This window comes from Zingiber officinale, chromosome 10A, assembly GCF_018446385.1.
Source record: "Zingiber officinale cultivar Zhangliang chromosome 10A, Zo_v1.1, whole genome shotgun sequence".
Classification (NCBI taxonomy): Eukaryota; Viridiplantae; Streptophyta; class Magnoliopsida; order Zingiberales; family Zingiberaceae; genus Zingiber; species Zingiber officinale.
In genome coordinates, this window is record NC_056004.1 from 81278281 (window position 1) to 81298052 (window position 19772).

Consider the following 19772-nt stretch of genomic DNA (forward strand, 5'->3'; position numbering starts at 1 on the left):
CTCTTGTTGGTTGCCCTCTTCTCTCAATCACGACCAGCGATGGTGTCACCAAGCAAAGCAAACAATTGTGGAAATCAGAACAAGAAGCGCTCTCGGTGATCGTGGAAAAAGAGAGGGGGGCGGTGATGGATCAAGAAGATGGAGAGCTCAGCCGAAGAAGAATTAAGGCTAGGGTACGAGAGTAGATGTGGTGGAGATAGTCGATGCCTAGCAGCATGCCTCGCGATCGAGGTCACGATGGCTAGCAGCCGACGTCAGACTATGGCGGTCGATAACGACACAAGTAAGGAAGTGGATTGGAGAAAGGCTCAGGAAGCCCTCCCTTGTCACTGGCTCGTGTGCTCAGCTTCCGATGAGCACCTGGTGCCCATGGCCAGGAGAAGAAGACAGCGGCTATTGATGACAAGGAGACCCGACAATGGTAGGCGGTGGTCGATGATCAAGGGCGACCGCGATGGGATCGAGAGAGCGAGTCGGCAAATCATCTTGGAGAAGGGAATCAGGAGAGGGGTGAAATGAAGAAACAGCGAGGAAAGGCTCGGGCAGAGGAAAAAGAAATACCTAGGTTTATAATTTTATATCTTATGTTAATTAATTAAACTTAAGATTCAATTAAATCAATCAACTCCCAACTTAATTGGGATATCCAAAGAGGCTTTCTCTAAGCCTAGTAAATCTATTCCTTAAAATGTCTGCTTCGAACTCATATTAAATCCAAACAAATTTCTAAAAATCTCCAAAAATTCCTATAGGATTATTTCTCAAATAACCTTATTATTTAATTATTATTTAGGTGTCGTATTTTACACAGTATAATCTGAATCAGAATAGCCAACTAATTCAAAATTTATTGTTCTTGGATACCACATTCCAACATTAATTGATCCTTTTAGATATTTAATTATTCTTTTAACATAAGATAGGTGAGATTCTTTAGCACATGTTTGATAACGAGCATACATACATACTACGAATAATATGTCAGGTCTGTTTACAGTTAAGTACAATAAGCAACCTATCATACTTCTATAGTATTTTAAGTCAACTATTTTACCATTTGGGTCACTATCTAGATTAATGTTACTTGCTATAGGTATTTTTAGTTCTTTAGAGTTTTCCATTCTAAATTTCCTAATTAGTTATTTTGTGTATTTAGTTTGATGGACGTAGTTTCCTTCTTTAGTTTGTTTAATTTGTAGTCCTAGAAAGTAGTTTAATTCTCCAACTGGACTCATTTCCATTAAAGTTATAAATTCTTTTTAAAATTTTGAGTTGGTTGATCTAAACACTATGTCACCTACATAGACCTGGGCTATGAAAATGTCAGAGTTAAGGGTTTTTATAAAAAGTGTAGGGCCAATTTGACATTCTTTAAACCCTTTTGAATTTAGAAAGCTAGAAAGTCTCTCATACCAAGCCCTAGGTGCATGTTTTAATCCGTATAATATCTTTTTTAGCTTAAATACATGGTTTGGGTATTCAAGATCTTCAAAATCTGGTGGTTGACTAACATAGATATCTTCTTTAATTTGCCCATTTAGGAATGCAGATTTAACATCCATTTGATATAACTTGAATCCTTTGTATGCTGCATAGGCTAGTAACTTCTAATTGATTCAAGTCTAGCTACCGGGGCATAAGTATCATCATAATCGAGTCCTTGGACTTGACTAAACCCTTTGGTAACTAGTCAGGCTTTATTCCTTTTGATTTGTCCTTGATCATCTAACTTATTCCTAAATATCCACTTGGTGATAATAACTGACTTACCTTTTGGTGGAGGTACTAGATTCCAAACCTGATTTCTTTTAAATTGACTTAACTCTTCTTGCATTGTAATTACCCAGTTAGCTTAGACAATGCATCATTTATGGTTTTAGGTTAAATTTTTGATATTAGTGTTATTTTCCTAATGTCTAATCTAGTTTGAACGCTTAATTCAGAATTACTTATGATTTATTCAATTGGATGATTAGGGTTTGGTCTTATAGTTCGTGGGTTAGTTTTTTTAGTTTGTTTGTTTTGTGTTAATTGTTCTTCTTCTTCTTGATTTTGTTAGTTGCTACTCGGAATATCGTACTGGTTCCCCTATACAAAAATTTTGTACAAGTCCTGAACCACTCCTAACAACCTATTGTGTTCTTTAGAAATTAAATTTGGAATCACAAACAGAACTTAACATTATTAATTCCAAATTCAACTTATCGGTTCTTAGAGTTTTAGACATGGATTGCAAACAATGCTTAACATTATTAATCCAAATCCACCCATGTTATAAATTTGATTAAATATTAATTTCGGAGATCGACTTCCAGGTTAAACATGGAGAGGCACTAGGCCTTCTTGGGTATGGGATCATTCACCACTTCCTAGACAAAGCCTTTCAACAAATTCAATATTTAATCTCCTTATATTAACCCTAGGTTTATCCATTAAGAACAATCAAATCACAAGATCGAAAAATAAAAGAAACACAAAATTGAATCATAATTCGAAACCTAAAATCGAACTAGTTATGATGTGGAAACAAAACTAGTTATACCTTTTGTAGCTTATAGACCTCACGATCTTCTATTGTATTGCTCTTCTTATCTCAGACGTCGTGTGGGTGACGATCTACCAAGACGAGAATCCACCTAAGCCTTCTTCTTCTTTCCAAGTTCCGGCCTCCAACTTTCTCCAAGAGATGATGAAGTTCAGCCACCAACCAAGCTCTAAGAGATGCTAGGAAACAATGCCTCCTTTGTCTACTCCTCCTTCAAGCAAAATCCGGCCAACCACCAAGCTCCAAGAGATGATGCCTCCGGCCACCAAAGAGGAAGAGAAGGAGAAGAAGGGTCAGCCACAAGGAATAAGAGAGGAAGAATAATAGATGTGTTATAGGGTGAGGCACCCCCTCCTCATCTTTTATATTCCTTGGTTTTGGCAAATAAGGACAGTTTTAAACATAATTAAAACTTCCTTATATTCCTTTCCAATGACTAAAAAGGAAAGTTTTAAAACAAAAAATTAAAACTTCCTTTTCTTCTTGTCATGGTAGGCCACCCCTTTAATTCCAAACAAGGAAAGTTTTAAACATGAAATTAAAACTTCCTTATTTGTTTTCGGTAAGAAATTTTAATTAAAAAATTTCTTTCTTTAAATCCCTTGTTGGTTGTAAAAGAAAAATTATATAAATTAAAATCTTTCTTTTAAAACATGTGGATGGTTGCTAAAAAGGAAAGTTTTATCAAAAATTAAAATCTTCCTTTTAACTACAAATAAGGAAAGATATCAGACCTTTCTCTTAATCCTTTGTAGAAAGCTCTAAAAGGAAAGATTTATATTTTTTAAAACTCTCTTTTAAAACCGTGGCTTCCACATAAGGAAAGATTTAAAATTTAAAATCTCCTTTTAATCTATATGTGGCTAGCCACCCTTGCTTGGGCTCCAAGCTAGGGCCGACCATAACTTGGCTCACAACTTAGTTTGGTTTGGCCGACCCTAGCTTGGGCTCCAAGCTAGGCTTTGCCGGCCACCAAGAAGTGGGTAAGAAGTTGGGTTTTTGGTGGATATAATACTTTATAAATTAGAGGCTACAATAGGGACCGAGAGAAGGAATTGGTTTTGGTCTCTCGATGAGCTTGAGCTTTCCGTGTTCACACCAAACATCCAACTCAAGTTCATCAATAATATCTCATTCCACTAAAGAGTTATTATTGCACTACCGCACCAATCCCATATTACTATATGGGCTCCTTCTTATCATGAGTGTGTTAGTCTCCTTGTGTTTAAGATATTGAATGTCCACTAATTAAATGAGTTACTGACAACTCTATTAATTAATATCTAGCTCCAAGAGTAGTACCACTCAACCTTATTATTATGTCGGACTAAGTCCACCTGCAGGCTTTACATGACAATCCTTATGAGCTCCTCAAGGGGACATCATCAACCTAGATTACTAGGACACAGTTTCATTCTATAATCAACAACACACCATATAAATAATATCATTTTCCAACTTATCGGGCCTATTGATTTAACGAGCTAAATCACACCCTTTGATAAATTAAAGAAATAAATATTAAGTATATGTGCTTGTTATTATATCATGATTAAGTGTACACACTTGCATAATAACAGAGGTATTATTCTTTTATTCAGTTAGTATAAAAAGAAATTACCTCAAATGGTTCTGCTCAATACACTCAGAGTGTACTAATGTAATTTTATAGTCAAGATAAAATAATACCAAATCACACTATGACTATTCCAATGATTTGTTCCTATCCATTTTTAGTCGTGAGCTACTATTTATAACTTATAAGAAACTGATAACATGATCTTCTGTGTGTGACACCACACACCATGTTATCTACAATATAAATTAATTGAACAATTACACTTAGCATATAAATGTAGACATTTGACCAATGTGATCATTTATTTCTAAATAAATATTTATACAAAAAGTTAGGCTTTTAGTATACATTCCAACAATTTCCCATTTATACTAAAAGACTATGCTGCCAAAAATGCTGCCATATATCTGATTCCCATTACCTCAACATGCCCATCAAAAGCACTTGCCTTTAGGGCCTTAGTGAGAGGATCTTCCGGGTTATCATCTGATGCAATCTAGGTGACAACAACTTTTCCTCATTATATGATGTCTCGTATTGGGTGGTACTTGCGCTCTATATGTTTACTTGCCTTATGGGCTCGTGGTTCCTTCAAGTTTGCTACTGCACCATTTATTATTACAATAAATTGTAATAATTTTGGGCAAACCAGGAATCACATCTAAGTCTATCATGAAGTTACTGAGCCATACAGCTTCTATAGCTGTCTCAGAGGCTGCCATATACTCAGCTTCCATAGTGGAGTCCGAAAAAGCACCTATGCTTAACACTCCTCCATAGTTATGACTTTACTTCCTAAAGTAAACACAAAACTCCGAGGTTGACTTACTATTATCCCTATCAGATTGGAATTCTGAATCCGTGTAACCCACAGGGAGTTGATCATCTGCTTGGTATTGTTAGAGTGTATACTAAAAGCCTAGCTTTTGTAAATATTTATTTTTGAAATAAATGAATCACATTGGTCAAATGTATAAATTTATTTGTTGAATATAGTTGTTCAATTAATTTATAAAGTAGATAACATGGTGTGTGGTGTCACACAAAAAAGATCATGTTATCAGCTCTTTATAAATAATAAACAGTTGCTCACGACTAAGATTGAAAGGAACAAACCATTGGTATAGTCATAGTGTAATTAGGTATTAGTTTATCTTGATTAATAAATTACAGTAGTACACTCTAAGCGTATTGAGTAGGACCATTTTAGGTAAGTTCTTTTTATACTGACTTAATAAAAGAAGTAGACATTAGTTATTATGGAAGTGTGTACTCTTAATCCTAATATAATAATAAGCACATATATTTAGTATTTATTTCTTTAACTTATCAAAGGGTGAGATTTAGCTGGATAAATCAATAGGCCCGATAAGTTGGGAAATGATATTACTTATAGTGTGTGTTGTTGATTATAGAAGGAAAATGTGTTCTAGTTATCTAGGTTGAGAATGTCCCCAAGAGGAGCTCATAAGAATTGCCATGTTAAACCCTGCAGGTGGACTTAGTCCGACATGACAATGAAGTTGAGTGGTACTACTCTTGGAGCTAGATATTAATTAAGTGAGTTGTCAGTAACTTATTTAATTAGTGGACATTCGTAATCTTAAACACAGGAAAATTAACACACTCATGATAAGAAGGAGCCCATAATGTAATTTGGGATTGGTGCGGTAGTGCGATAATAACTCTCTAGTGGAATGAGTTATTATCGATGAACTTGAGTTGTGTGTTCGGGGCGAACATGGGATACTCAAGCTCATCGGAAGGCCAAAACAAATTTCTCCTCTAGGTCCCTGTCGTAGCCTCATTAAACCCTCAAGTCCATCCAAAGAAAGGCCCATCTTTGTGTCCAAGAAGGGGGCCGGTCCATTGCTTGGTGACCAAGCAATGGCCGGCCACATCTCCTCTTAAATGGCCGGCCCATTGCTTGGTGCCCAAACATGTAGGGGTCGGCCACAATAATTCAAAAAAGAAGGGGTGTTTTGAATTTTTAAAATCTTCTCTTTGTAGAAAACTACAAGTTTTAAATGAGAGTTTTTAAATTTAAAAACTTTCCTTATTTGAATTAGGCCACATGTTTTAAAAGAAAGTTTAAAAATTTTAAAACTTTCCTTTTTTAACCATCCTCATGGTTTAAGAAAAAAAAGGAAGAGAAGTTTAAAAATTTAAATTTTCTATCACCATTTTAAAAAAGGAAATTTTATAAGAGAAGTTTTAAATTTTAAAATATGGTTTTAATTTTTAAAAAACTTTCCTTTTTTAACTCCTACTTTAGGAAATTAGAAGAGAGCATGTAAAATTTTATAAAAAATTATTATTCTTTTTCCTTGATAAGGTGGCCGGCCACCTTGCTTGGTGCCCAAGCAAGGGGTCAGCCAATAGGATTAAACCCAATCAATGATTGGTGATTAATTCAATCAAGAGGTAAGAAAAGGAAAAAGAGAAAGAGAAAAGGAAAACTAAAGAAAGATTTTAATTTTTGTAAAAAGTCTTTCGTTATTTGCCTTGGGCAAGTAATATAAAAGAAGGGGGAGGGGAGGCCTCATGATACAACAATTCTTATTCTCTTGCTTGGAGATCTTGGTGTGGCCGGCCCCTCTCTTCCTCTCCTTTCCCTTGCTCTCTTTTCCTTGGTGATGGTGGTGGCCGGATATTAGAGGAGGAAGAAGAAAGCTCTTTCGGTGGTGTTCATCTTGGAGGATCGTCGCCCACACGACGTCCAAGGCGAGGCGAGGAATACGGCAGAAGATCTCGAGGTCATTAGCATACAAGGAGAAGGTATAACTAGTATTTTTCTTCCGCATCATACTAGTTATTTTTCTTTGTAAGAATTTCAAACACAAGAGGCATTAGATCTATTTTTTCGAATTTATTTATCGAGTTTGTCTTCTCATTATTTTTCGAATTTGTGATTCGATTGTTCTTTTTGGTTAACCTAGAGTTATTTAAGGAAATTAAATATTAGCTTTCCTTAAAAGGCTTTGTCTAGGCGGTGGTGGATGCTCTCATACCCAAGAAGGTAATGTGCCTCACCATGCAGTCCTGGAAGCCAATTTTGGAAATTAATATTTAATGAAATTAATAACATAAGTGGATTTGGATCAATAGTATTAAGTTCCGCTTGTGATCCAAATCTAAACCATCAAGAACAGATAAGTTAAATTTGGAATCAATGATGTTAAGTTCCGTCTGCGATTCCTAATTTAACTTCTAAAGAACACAATATGTTATTTAGGAAAGGTTCGACACTTGTATAAAATTTTTGTACAGTGGAACCGGTATGACCTTCTTAGGATTTACCAACAGGTATACCAGCATAAAATCTCTAGTCCTCCTTAGGTATTTTAATATATGCTTTATAGTAGTCCAATGTCACTGTCCTGGATTACTTTGATATTTGCTAACCATGCCCACGGAAAAATAGATATCTGACCTCGTGCACAACATAGCATACATTAGGCTTCCTACAGTTGGTTGATCCTACGAATATCGTATCGGTTCCACTGTACAAAAATTTTGTACAAGTGTCAAAGCTTTCCTAACAACCTATTGTGTTCTTTAGAAATTAAATTCGGAATTGCAAACGGAACTTAACATTATTGATTGCAAATTTAACTTATCTGTTCTTAGTGGTTTAGACTTGGATTACAAACGATGCTTAACATTATTGATCCAAATCCACCCATGTTACAAATTCAATTAAATATTAATTTCAGAAATCAGCTTCCAAGTTAAACATGGTGAGACACTAGGCCTTCTTGGGTATGGGAGCATCCACCACTTCCTAGACAAAGCCTTTCAATGAAATCTAATATTTAATTTCCTTATATAGCCCTATATTTAACCAAAAGGAACAATCGAATCACAAATTCAAAAAACAAAAAAAAACACAAACTCGAATCACAAATTTGAAACCTAGAATTATATGCTTCTTGTGTTTGGAATTCATACAAGGAAAACTAGTATGATGTGGAAGACAATTACTAGTTATACCTTTCTTAGAAAGCAACAACCTCTTAATCTTCTATCGTATTCCTCTTCTAATCTCGGACGTTGTGTGAGCAATGATTTACCGAGATGTGTAACACCCATGAAATATTTAAGCTATACATATGGGTATTCTCTCTTAGAATAAAAGAGAAATGGAAATAGAACCAAAAAGAAATAAAAAGAAAGAGAAGTTAAGGCTTGAACCATGAACCCCTCACAATAGATAAAGCTAAATGGGTATGATAACCACCAGAGTCATGAATGATATATGATTAGTAAAGAATGGAAATTGTAGTTAAAAGTAAGAGTATGATTAAGTAAGGGAGCAAGAGAATGTCAAGTAGCTTTCCTCCTCTGATCCTCTTGGTTAAAAGAAGAAGCAAGCAAAAGACAAAAGGCAAGTTGCCTTTTTCTTCTTCTTCTTTCTATTTTCATGGGAATGAAGAGGGTGAGAGAATAGAGGAGTCAAGAGGATGAATTGGGACATTCTTCCTTTTTCCTCATTAAGGATAAATAGGAATGAGAGAAGAGAAGGGAAAGAAAGGTTGGCTATTCTTCCTCCTTCTTCTTCCTCCTTCTTCTTCCTCCTCCTTCTTTCTCCTTCTTCCTCCTCCACCAAGACCTAGAACTCTTCCCTCTCCCATTTCCGAATCCAAGCTAAGGTTTTCTCCCTAATAAAACTAATTCACAAGAAGAAGTCCTCAAGATCTACTCCTTACAAGCAAGAGAAGCAAAAGGGAGAACTAGAAGGAGAATCTTTCTTCTTCCTCTTCACAAGGGTACCTTCTTTTAAGAAAAACCAAGCAAGAAGAATTAAGTATTCCCTCACCTGTGCTACAAGTAGTTCATGTGTTTTTCCATGAGTTTAGATTGCTTAAAAATCTAGGGTTCTTCTTGAAACTTTCGGCCACCAAAATATATATAAAAAAAAAACTTAAGGAAGCTTAAGACCTTAACTAAACATGCTCACCATGTTTCTTATGATATGTACCCTATGATAGAAGATTAGTTTGGTGTTCTTATACTTGTATGTTGCTTAGAACTTAGATTCATGTCCCTTAACCATTCGGCCATGATAATATTAAAAGACCTAGGAAAGCTTAAGACCTAACTAAATATGCTCACGATATTCCTTATGATATGTAACTTAGGATATGAGTTTTGTTTAAAATTCTCATGTTTCTATTTATGTTGCTTGTAGTCTAGACCTATGCCTAGAAGGCTTCGGTCATGATAGAAATGAAGGTCTAGGAGAGTTTAAAATTTAATCTATCATGCTCATGACTTTCCTTATGATATGGTGTGAAGAGTTCTTAATGTTTTCATTCTTGCATGTTGCTTAGAACCTAGATGCATTCCACTTAGGGTTTGGGCCATGATGAGAATAAAGGTCTAAGAAAGCGTAAGATCAAATCTAATATGCTCAAGGTTTTCCTTATGATATGATATGAAGTTAGCTTGATATTCCTATGCTTGTATGTTGCTTAGACTTAGTTTCATGCTCCTTAAACATTCGGCCATAACAAGATTAAAATACCTAGGAAGCTTAGAACCTAAACTAAACATGCTCATGATGTTCCTTATGGTATATGATATGAAATTGGTTTAGGGTTCATATGCTTTTATGTTACTTGTAACCTAGGGTTAGGCTTGGCAAGTTTCGGCCATAATAGGATTAAAAAGACCTAGGAAGATTAGAACCTAAACTAAACATGTTCATGATGTTCTTTATGATAAGTGTTATAAAATTGGTTTAGGGTTCATATGCTTTTATGTTACTTGTAACCTAGGGTTAGGCTTGGCAAGTTTCGGCCATAATAGGATTAAAGACCTAGGAAGCTTAGAACCTAAACTAAACATGCTCATGATGTTCTTTATGATAAGTGTTATGAAATTGGTTTAGGGTTCATATGCTTTTATGTTACTTGTAACCTAGATTTATGTTTGGCAAGTTTTGGCCATGATAGGATTAAAAGACATAGGAAGCTTAGAACCTAAACTAAGCATGCTAATGATGTTCTTTATGATAAGAGTTATGAAGTTGGTTTAGGGTTCATATGCTTTTATGCTACTTGTAACCTAGATTCATGCTTGTCAAGTTTCGGCCATAATAGGATTAAAAGACCTAGGAAGCTTAGAACCTAAACTAAACATGCTCATGATGTTCTTTATGATAAGTGTTATAAAGTGGTTTAGGGTTCAAATGCTTTTATGTTACTTGTAACCTAGGACAATACCTTGCATGTTTCGGCCACTCCATGGAATTAGGGTTAAAGACCCAATTATGATTTACTATGTGTCTCACATGCTATGATATGAATTAGGAGATGCTAGTTAATGTTTTCCATGCATGATTATGTTTCCCTATGATATGTCATATGCTCATTTATATATGCTTATGAATCATGCATGATAATGAATCTTATGATGGACTATATGCTTAAGTATGCATGCTTTATGATAAGACAAGTAAAGGCCTAAGAGATTCTTCCCTATTAGTCGGGACTAAGAGCACTCTTTATGATATGACAAGTAAAGGCCTAAGAGTTGCTTCCCTATTAGTTCGGACTAAGAGCACTCTTCATGATATGATAAGTAAATATGGCATGCTACTTTACTTTTTATGTGGCTTGTATCGGACCTTAGTGTCCAAGGGATGGGCTCCTTAGTTTGCCCCTAGGTTGACGGACGTAGTACGGACCTAGTTCCCTAGTAGGTTCAGGACTAGCTACCCCATCCTAGGGATTGCGCACATTTATATTATGTGGTACATAGCCGGGCCCTCATGTTGAGATTATATTTAAGTATTATACGATATTTTTTCCAAAAGACATCTTGCACATGACATGACGCATGTTTTCAAAAGACATCTTGCATACATTTTTATTATATGATAGGTTATGATATGGTATGATATGACATGATGCTCTTTTATGATATGATATGATATGACATGATGCTCTTTTATGATATGATATGATATGACATGATGCTTTTATATAGAATGATATGATATGATATGTTATGATGCTCTTTTACATGATATAATGTTTTAGATGATTATGTCTCCATGCTATATGCTTATGTGATTATGCTATGATACATGGTTTTTGTAAGTAGGAAAGGATCTTACTAAGCCTGTGTGCTTATAGCTTACTTTCCTTGTACCACATATAAAGGTAAAGGATGGATAAACTAAGGGAGCAGCAGGAGGGGCAAGAGATGTGTGTGGTGGTGGCTCGGCTAAGGAAAAAAGACCTACTTATGTTAATTTATGCTTGATATGAACTATGCCTACCTTATGTTAATGTTTTGCATGATTACTTAATACCTATTCATGCTTATGTTGGAAATTGCTATCATGACTTTTTAAATTTAAAATTATGCTTAACATGATCATATGATTATAAATGTTAGTTAATTAGTTATTGGTGTTTAATAGAAAAGTAAATTAAAATTATAAAAGAATATATAAATAAATACTTCCGCTGCTTTAGAAATAGATTTATATGCATGTATGTTCATGTAACCCCACCCTACCAGAGGGGCGGGCGTTACAATGAGAAGCCACCAAGCTTTCTTCTTCTTTCTTCCAAGTTTCGGCCAAGCACCTTTCTCTAAGAGATAGCAAGTCTCGGCCACCAACCAAGCTCCAAGGGATGCAAGATCAAAGCCTCCTTTCTCTCCTTCTTCTCCTAGCAAGAACCGCCCACCACAAGAACTCCAAGAAGGGGATGCACCGGCAATAAAAGAAGAAGAGAAGAGGAGAAGAATAGGGTCGGCCACACACCAAGGAAAAGAGGAGAAACTATAGAAGATATGTTGTGAGGTGAGACACCTCTACCCCCTCTTTTATATTCCTTGGTCTTGAAATATAAGGAAATTTAATTATAATTAAAATTTCCTTATTCTCCTTGCCATTGGTTAATAAGGAAAATTTAATTAAAAATTCCTTTTAACCCTTTACATTGCCGGCCACCTCATGTGCTCCAAATAAGGCAAGTTTTAAACACAAAATTAAAACTTCCTTATTTGTTTCCGGAAATTTTTAAAATAAAAATTTCTCTAATAATTTTCCTTTGATGGTTGGTTATAAAAGGAAATTTTATAAATTAAAATCTCTCTATTAAAACATGTGGATGATTTCCAAAAAGGAAAGTTTTTCTTCAAAATTAAAATCTTCCTCTTAATCTACAAATAAGGAAAGATATCAAATCTTTTCTTAATCTTTTGTAGAAACTATAAAAGGAAAGATTTAATTTTAAAACTCTCTTTTAAAATCATTAAGATGGTTACAAAAAAGAAAAGTTTTATTAAAAATTAAAATCTTCTTTTTAACTACAAATAAGGAAAGATATTAAACATTTCACTTAATCTTTTGTAGAAAGCTAAAAAAGAAAAGATTTAAATTTTAAACTTTCTTTTAAAACCATGGCTTCCACATATGGAAAGATTTTAAATAAAATCCCTTTTATTTATATATGGCCGGCCACACCAAGCTTGGGCTCCAAGCTATGGCCGGTCATTAAACTTAGCTCAAGCCCTTGGCTTTGGCCGGCCCAAACTTGGGCTTCAAGCTTGCTTGGCCGGCCACCAAAGGGTGGGTAGGAAGTGGATATTTGGTGGGTCTAATTGTCTATACATAAGAGCTTACCATAGTGATCGAGAGGAGGAATTGGTTTTAGTCTCCAGATGAAATTAAGCTTCCCGTGTTCGTCCCCGAACACCCAACTTAATTTCATCAATAATAATTCATTCCACTAAAGAATTATTATTGAACTACCGCACATATCCCAAATTACATTTTGGGCTCCTTCTTATTATGAGTGTGTTAATCTCCCTATGTTTAAGATGTTAGATGTCCACTAATTAATTGAGTTATTGACAACTCACTTTAATTAATATCTTAGTCCAAGAGTAGTACCACTCAACCTTATTGTCATGTCGGACTAAGTCCATCTACAGGGTATAACATGACAATCCTCATGAGCTCCTCTTAGGGACATTATCAACCTAGATTTCTAGGACACAATTTCCTTCTATAATCAACAACACACACTATAAGTAATATCATTTCCCAACTTATCGAGCCTATTGATTTATCGAGCTAAATCTCACCCTTTGATAAGTCAAAGAAATAAATACTAACTGCACGTGCTTGTTATTATATCAGGATTAAGAGCACACATTTCCATAATAACAAAGGTCTTGTTCTTTTATTAAGTCAGTATAAAAATAACTTACCTTAAATGGTCCTGCTCAATACACTTAGAGTGTACTAGTGTAATTTATCAGTCAAGATAAACTAATACCTAATTACACTACGACTACTACAATGGTTTGTTCCTTTCCATCTCAGTCATGAGCTACTGTTTATAATTTATAAGGAATTAATAACATTATCTTTTGTGTGTGACACCACACACCATGTTATCTACAATATAAATTAATTGAACAACTACACTTAGCATAAATGTAGACAATTTGACCAATGTGATTCTTTATTTCATAATTAAATGTTTACAAATAGCTAGGCTTTTAGTATACACTCTAACAATTTCCCACTTATACTAAAAAACTATGCTGTCATAAATGCTGCTATACATCTGATTCTCATCCCCTCAACATGCCCATCAAAAGTTCTTGCCTTATCGGCCTTAGTGAAAAGATCCAGGTAATCTGCTGATGCAATCTAGGCGACAACAACTTCTCCTCGTTATACGATATCTCGTATTGGGTGGTACTTGTGCTCTATTGTGTTTACTTGCATTATGAGCTTGTGGTTCCTTCGAGTTTGCTACTGCACCAAATAATTTTGGGCAAAACAGGAATCACATCTAAGTCAATCATGAAGTTTCTAAGCCATACAGCTTCTTTGACTGCCTCAAAGACTGTCACATACTCATCTTCTATGGTGGAGTCCGAAAAGCACCTATGCTTAACACTCTTCCATAGTTATGACTTCACCTCCTAAAATAAATACAAAACCCCAAGGTTGACTTACTATTATCCCTATCCGATTGGAAGTCTAAATCCGTGTAACCCACAGGGAGCAAATCATCTGCCTTGTAAGCTAGCATATAATTTCTAGTTCCTCTCAGGTACTTTAATATATGGTTTACAGTAGTCTAGTGTCCTGGTCCAGGGTTACTTTGATATCTGCTAACCATGCCTTGTAAAAATAGATATCCGGTCTCGTGCATAGCATACATTAGGCTTCCTACAGCATAAGGAACTGCTTTCATTTCTTTTATCTCCTTTGATGTCTTCGGAGACATCTCTTTAGATAAAGCTACTCCATGTCTAAAAAGTAGAAAACCTTTCTTGGAGTATTGCATGCTAAAACGAGCTAGGATTGTATCGTTATATGAAGCTTGGGATAAGCACAACATTATGATCCCTTTGATCCCGAGAATATGTGCGTATTCTCCCAAGTCCTTTATATCGAATTGTTTGGACAATCATACCCTTACTTCCGACAACACTTTGATATTGTTTCCAACTATCAAAAATGTCATCAACATATAGTACAAGAAATACCACCACGTTTTTATCACACTTCTTGTATACGCAAGACTTATCCGGACACTGAATAAATCCATAGGTCTGGATTACTTCATTAAACCAGATGTTCCAAGACCTTGAAGCTTTGCTTCAGTCCATAAATAGACCGATTGAGCTTACATATTAGATGTTCTTTACCCTTTGCAATAAACCCCTCTGGTTGCTTTATATGGATACTTTCTTCAAGACTTCCATTAAGGAAAGTTGTCTTGACATCCACTTGCCAAATCTCATAATCCATATGAGCAGCAATAGATAAAAGAATCCGGATAGACTTTAAGCATGGCTACCAGTGAAAAAGTTTCCTTATAATCGATACCCTTTTTTAACAAGCCTTACTTTGAAAGTTTCCACCTTCCTATCTGTCCTTCTTTTTCTATTGCAGACTTGATGGCTTTTATACCATTTGGTGATTCTACAAGCTCCCAGACTTTTTTAGAATATATATATTCTAATTTTGTTATTCATTGCTCTTTGCCAAGATGTTGCATCCTTATCTTTGAGCGCTTCGTCATATGTCCTGTGATCAGGTTCACGTTCATCAGGGATCAAGTCCAAAGACTCTCCTAAAATATGAATCTTTCAGGTTGCCTAAAAAGCCTCCCACTACAACGAGGCATTGTCTGTATTGTGCATCATTTGTGACACATGTTGCAGTTTCTTGTGGTATCACATCTTATACAGTTGGTACTAGTTTAAACTTGTCCTTTATTGTTTCCTTAAGAACAATTTTACTCATGCGCTTGTGGTTCATTACATAGTCCTCTTCTAAAAATCAAGCATTGGTGCTAACAATGACCTTCTGATTTTTAGGACTATAAACCTTATTTCGTTTCTCTAGGATAACTCACAAACAAGTGAACTCTTGTTCTTAATTCCCACTTATCAGTGTCTCCCTCCAGCAAATGTGATGGACTACCCCAAAACTGAATATGCTTTAGATTAGGCTTACGCCCATTCTAAAATTCTATGGGAGTACAGGGTTCTGACTTAGAGTACATGTTCACTTCCATTTCTAGAGTATATCCTCAAAATGAATTTGGTAATTTTGAATAACTCAACATTGATCTAACTATTTCCATAAGAGTCCTAATCCTTCGTTTTACTACACCATTCTGTTGGGGTGTACCTGGTACAGTCAGTTGGGATTGAATCCTAACTTTTGATAAGTGACTCTCCTAAGGGGTACTCGCCACTATGATCCTACCGTAGTGTCTTGATACTTTTACCTTGACATTTCTCCATATCAGCTTTGTACTCTTTGAACTTATCAAAGCACTTAGACTTGTGGTGCATCAAGTAAATGTACCCGTATCTCGAATAGTCGTTTATAAAAGAGACAAAATATTTGAAACCACCTCTTTTCTGGATAGTCAAAGATCAAAATGAACCAATTCCAACACATCTTTGACTCCTTACCCCTTAGACTTAAAAATCTTCTTGGTTATTTTTCCTTCCAAGTAAGACTCACAAGTTGGAAAGTTTTCCACTACCAATGTATCCAAAAGTTCATCGGCTACCAATGAATCCTACTCAAGTTAATATAACCTAGCCTTAGATGCCAAAGATATGATTGGTTCATTTCCGAAGGTTGCTTTCTCTTATTAGAGTTAGAAGATATGCTATTAATTTTCATTTGTTGCATCGTCGGAGTTATTGGATTATAAATTGCCAACCAACGTACCAGAACTGATAACTTCCCTAATTTTTTTTTATAACAACTTTATTATCAAAATAGACAGAATATTTATCCTTAAATAGTTTTAGAAACTAAAATCAAGTTCTTTCTAAAATTTGGTACGTAAAGACAATCAATGTTTTATTCCTTTCAAAGGATAAACATCTCCCACTGCAATAATTGCTACTTTTACAGTGGTGCCCATGTAGACGGTGATTTTCCCTTCATATAGTTGTCAGGTTTCCTGGAACCTCTGCAATGAATTGCAGACATGATCAGTGGCTCCCGTATCTACACACCAAGTACCGGTAGATAACACCACTAAACATGTAACAACTAATGAATAAAATACACCTTTATTGTTCTTAGTTCTGAGAGGACAGTCCACCTTAGTGTCCAAGTTTTGATTCCAATCATAATAATTGAGACTACTAAGTCTATTCTTTAGTATAACAACAAGGGGATTGAAAACCTAAGAATCACAAAACATTTGGTCAAGACTTTAGAATTTAAAATGATATTAATTTCTCAAACAATATCATTTAAATTCACCAACACCTCAAACACCATGAATTTTGTAAGCCACGATAGTGTGGACGTATACAAATTCAAGCATTTGTAAGAGGAGGGTTTTACCCATTAATAACCTTGTCAACCTATCTTTATGACAAATAAAATTACCTCAAACACCATGAATTTTGTATGCCACGATAGTGTGGATGTATACAAATTCAAACATTTGTAAGAGGGGTTTTACCCATTAATTTTATTATCTTGTCAACTTGACAAATAAAATTACCTCAAACACCATGAATTTTGTATGCCACGATAGTGTGGACGTATACAAATCCAAATATTTGTAAGAGGGGGTTTACCCATTAATTTTATTATCTTGTCAACTTGACAAATAAAATTACCTCAAACACCATGAATTTTGTATGCCACAATAGTGTGGGCGTATACAAAATCACACATTTGTAAGAGGTGGTTTTAATTTTATTATCTTGTCAACCTATCTTTATGACAAATTAATAGTTAGTTTTTCTTCGGTCACACAAATAATAGCAGTGATTCCGATGGGGACGATACTATTAAATGTGCCTAAGTGTATACCATTACTTGATACTTAGTCCATTAAATAAGATTGTGCCCCTTCTGATGGGGAAGATCACACGCTCCTAATTAATTTCCTATAATCACCCATAAAGGAAGTTTGATAAAGTGATCTGCAAACAAAACCATCCGATGGGGAGGGAGGCACTCAGAGCCAACACATAAGTTTTTCGCATCACTTACAAACTAGTAATGCAGACCATGGAATTTATCTACTAATCCCTCTCCCACTTAGTTATTTAAGGTGAGGAATTTTAACCTAGAAAGCACACATCACATACATCACAGTAAATAAAAGTAATAAATATGGAAATTAATTTTCCAACTATTATGGCATTTTCCATCACTATCCTTCGCGTGCTACTAGCCCTAGGGTTCATGCCGTTGGGTCCATCAAGCTTCCTTTTTCGCTGCGCCTCTGGTCCTCCAATAGCACCACGCCTCGCAAGGATACGATCCACGACAGAAAAAATAAAATTTTACATACATCGATCCTAAGGGGCATGCACCACTAAGTAAAGAATCTTGGTGGTGGAATGAGAAAGTATAAGAGAAAGTGAAGGAAAAAATGAATAGCTTATAAGGAATTATATATTTGTAAGAATAAGGAAAACTTAAAAAAAATATACAATAGCCAAGAAAGAAGCTAAGAAAGTAGTGAGTGAAGCAAAAAATGAAACTTTTGAATGGTTATATCAAAAATTGGATACAAAAGAAGGGGAAAGAGATATTTATAGAATAGCTAAAGTGAGAGAAAGGAAAACAAGAGATCTTAGCCAAATAAAATGTATTAAAGATTAATGTAAAAGGGTATTAGTAAATGATGGAAAAATAAAAGAGCGGTGGAAGAGGTATTTTCATCAACTTTTTAATGAAGGTTTATGTGACCAACTTAACTTAGGTAATTTAATTAGGTCAAATGAGCACAAAAATTTTAATTTTTATCATAGAATTCAATCTTCAAAAGTAAAACAAACTTTAAATGAGGTGCACAATGGAAAAGCCGTTGGACCAGATGATATTCCGATAGAGGTATGGAAGTGCTTAGGGAAACAAGGTATTGAATGACTTACAAAATTATTTAACATGATATTGAAAACGAAAAGAATGCCTGATCAATGGAGGATAAATACTCTAGTTCCCTTATATAAGAACAAGGTAGACATACAAAATTGTGCAAACAATAGGGGTATTAAACTAATGAGTCATACTATGAAACTTTAGGAAAAAGTAATAGAAAAAAGATTAAGGAAGGAGACCACAGTGACAGAAAATCAATTTGGGTTCATGCCTAGGAGGTCGACAATAGAAGCTATACATCTCCTTAGACAATGAATTGAAAAATATCGGGAGCAAAAACAAGATCTACATATGGTATTCATTGACTTAGAGAAAGCTTATGATAGAGTCCCAAGAGAAATTATATGGAGAATTTTAGAAAAGAGAGGTGTTAGCGTAACATATATTGAACTAATTAAGTATATGTATGCGGATGTAACGACCAGAGTAAAGACTTTAGGCGGAGTAACTGAAGCATTTCCAATAAATATAGAGTTACATTAAGGATCAACCCTAAGTCCTTATCTTTTTACACTAATTATGGACGAACTCACTACGCATATTCAAGACATAGTATCGTGGTGCATGTTGTTTACGGATGATATTATTTTGGTAGATGAGACACGTGAATGAGTAAATGCTAAGCTAGAATCTTGGAGGGAAACACTAGAAGGGAAAAGTTTTAAACTTAGTAGATTAAAGATAGAATATATGGAATTTAAGTTTAGTAATATTAGAAGTAATGAAACAATTGTTAAGATAGGAGAGGACGAGTTGCCCAGAACCGAGAGATTTAAATATTTAGGATCATTTTTACAAAATGATAGAGAGATTGAGAGAGATGTCTTACATAGAATACAAGCAAGATGGGTGAAATGGAGGGGAGCGTCGGGTGTTTTATGTGACCGTAAAGTACCTCTTAAACTTAAAGGTAAGTTCTATAAAACCACAGTTAGACCTGCTATGTTATATGGAGCTGAATGTTGAGCTATGACTCGAGCACTTGTGTAATGCCCGAAAATTCTCAAAACTATTTTAGAAATATTTTATGATTTTTCTGGAATTTTAGGATATTTTTACAGAATTTTTAGAGTAACGGAAGTCGCAAAAACAAATAGAAAACGAAAATGGCCTAAGCGGGAATTGAACCCGAGACCTACGGTTTACGGATAATGTTAGTAACCAGTTGAACCCAGCAGGGCCGTGCTGAAAGGAAAGGGAGGCAATTAAATTTATATTAGAGT